The sequence below is a fragment of the Myotis lucifugus genome, unplaced genomic scaffold (assembly GCF_000147115.1).
Source record: "Myotis lucifugus unplaced genomic scaffold, Myoluc2.0 scaffold_85, whole genome shotgun sequence".
NCBI classification, from domain to species: Eukaryota; Metazoa; Chordata; class Mammalia; order Chiroptera; family Vespertilionidae; genus Myotis; species Myotis lucifugus.
Genome location: NW_005871133.1, coordinates 3,534,318 through 3,536,396, shown reverse-complemented (window position 1 = coordinate 3,536,396; position 2,079 = coordinate 3,534,318). Strand labels below are relative to the sequence as shown.

The 2,079-nt window shown below is 47.8% G+C and overlaps 1 protein-coding gene across 2 annotated transcripts in view; it reads right to left on the bottom strand.

Annotated features, from left to right (window-relative positions):
• GALNT16 (polypeptide N-acetylgalactosaminyltransferase 16) overlaps positions 1-2,079 on the bottom strand; it is an 81,102-nt gene that overhangs the window by 4,101 nt on the left and 74,922 nt on the right. The window lies entirely within an intron of this gene.

The following is a 2,079-nucleotide window of genomic DNA, read 5'->3' as shown; positions in this document are numbered from 1 at the left end:
CTCCCTTCCAATCTCTCTCTAAAAAAAAAAATCAATGGAAAAGCAATCCTCTGGTGAGGATTAACAACAACAAAAATGTGCACACCTTTGACCTCATCATCCCCACTTCAGGAAACTGAATATCCTACGGCTATAATCGTAGATGTGTGCAGAGATTTAGTTTAAAAGATATTCATCAGTGCTCGCTTCAGCAGCACATATACTAAAACTGGGACGATATTCATCAGAGTGGCTGATTACATGAAAACATTGAAAACCCGCAGATATCCAACAATAGAGGGTGGGCAAAGAAAACGGATTCATCTGCAAGATGGAAAACCCTTTAGCTATTAAAAATGACTGTGAAGGAATATCTGCTAATGTGGGCAACTGTTAGGTAATACAGGCATTTCAAAATGCTGTATCATTAAAACACTTTATATGCACAGCAAAAATATGCATACACACACACACACACACACACACACACACACACACACTGACATGAGACACAGCGTCTTACCCTGTGGGCAGTAAACCTAAGAAGGTGCCGGCCCAGCAGAAGCAGGTTTGTATACGTGGGTTTAGGAGGTTATACACGATCTTGGATTGTGGACCCATGGGGGTGATGGGGAACCAGGGGGGCTTAGAGTCTGGCCACGTGCCTAACCTTATCTGCCTCCTGTCACCTTGGTCAGGAAGAGAACTTGGGCGGGGACAGGGGGGACACCAGAGCACTCTGGCATTCTTCGATGCAGACATCCTCCTATAGGGTCTCGGCCAAACCAGGTCTCCTTTCCTCAGCGTTTCTCTCCCGCACCCCTGGCAGCCGTGTGGGCAGCTACTAGAATCCCCTTTGGAAGGAAGTTGGTATCCTTTGGGCCAACTGATCTCCTTTCTAAGCCCTGGCCTCTCCCCCTGAGAACTGGGGCATGAGCAGTGGACTGGGGAGAACTCATCCGGATATGAATGAGGTGTGTGTTTTCTACCTTAACAGCAATAAATCATTTTTTACTTTCACGCAGTGACAGAACAAACAGAGGCTGACTTATGCTCCTCATTTAACACAGCTGGTTTCATCCACTGGCTTGCCTTGGGATCGATCCGTCCAGGTTTCTGACAGCTATAAAATACTTCTTCCTCTTGGTCCTCGGGGGATGACGTGGGACACTCTGTGTGGGGACTGGGGTGAGGACTGGAAGGACACCTTCGATCCCCCCTCTCCCAACTCCTCCCCAGGCTCCCCAGCTCCCACCAAGGCCTGGAGTCCATGGCTCCATCCACATGCGGTGTGAACGCCAACAGAATGTAAAGAAATGGCTTTTCCCTCAGAAATGACACGTCTGAATGAAATCATCCCCTCAAAAGTGGTCACTCGAGGAAGTTGTTTATTATACTTTTACAAATGCATGTTCTTCCCTTCACAGCTATCATCCAGGGAGCTTGGCGTTATCCCAGTTGCCAACTCTGTTCGGAGGATGCTGCCATTGCTCAAATGATTTTGGAATTCCTTAGAAACTGCTCCCTGTGTCCGCTTACTTTTGTGACTTCAGTCTTGTCACACTGTATTTTGGACCCAGGATGATCTTATCTGGGTTAATCTAGCTTATTCACTGGTCTTGCCTCTAATGTAACTATGGCTGTTTTTCAAAAATCAAATCTTCCCTTCATAGATATGCAAGCTCTGAGGGGGGGTGTGTTCTGGAAAGCCGCCCGGCATCTTCAGGAGAAAGCCTCAGAGTGGGCAACCCGCTCCCCAAGCTGACAGCTATGGAAGGAAGAATGCTAATTTCAAAGTTATTATTGAGGCTTATTGACTATGCAATTCATTCCGTCAACAATATTTATTGAGAGCCCATTCTGTGACAGACACTGTTCTAGGGGCTGGAGATAAAGCAGTGGAGGAAACAGATAAACACCTCTACCGTGGAGCTTACAGTCACGTGGGGGGAGAGGACCACAGAACTACCTGGCCAGGTGTGTGCCAGGTAATGGTGAGGGGACAGAGGAAAACGAAGCAGGAGTGCTGGGGACGGGTGTTCAGGGGAGGGGTCCCTGTGTAGACATTTGAGCAAGACCTGAAGGAGGTGAGGAAATGTG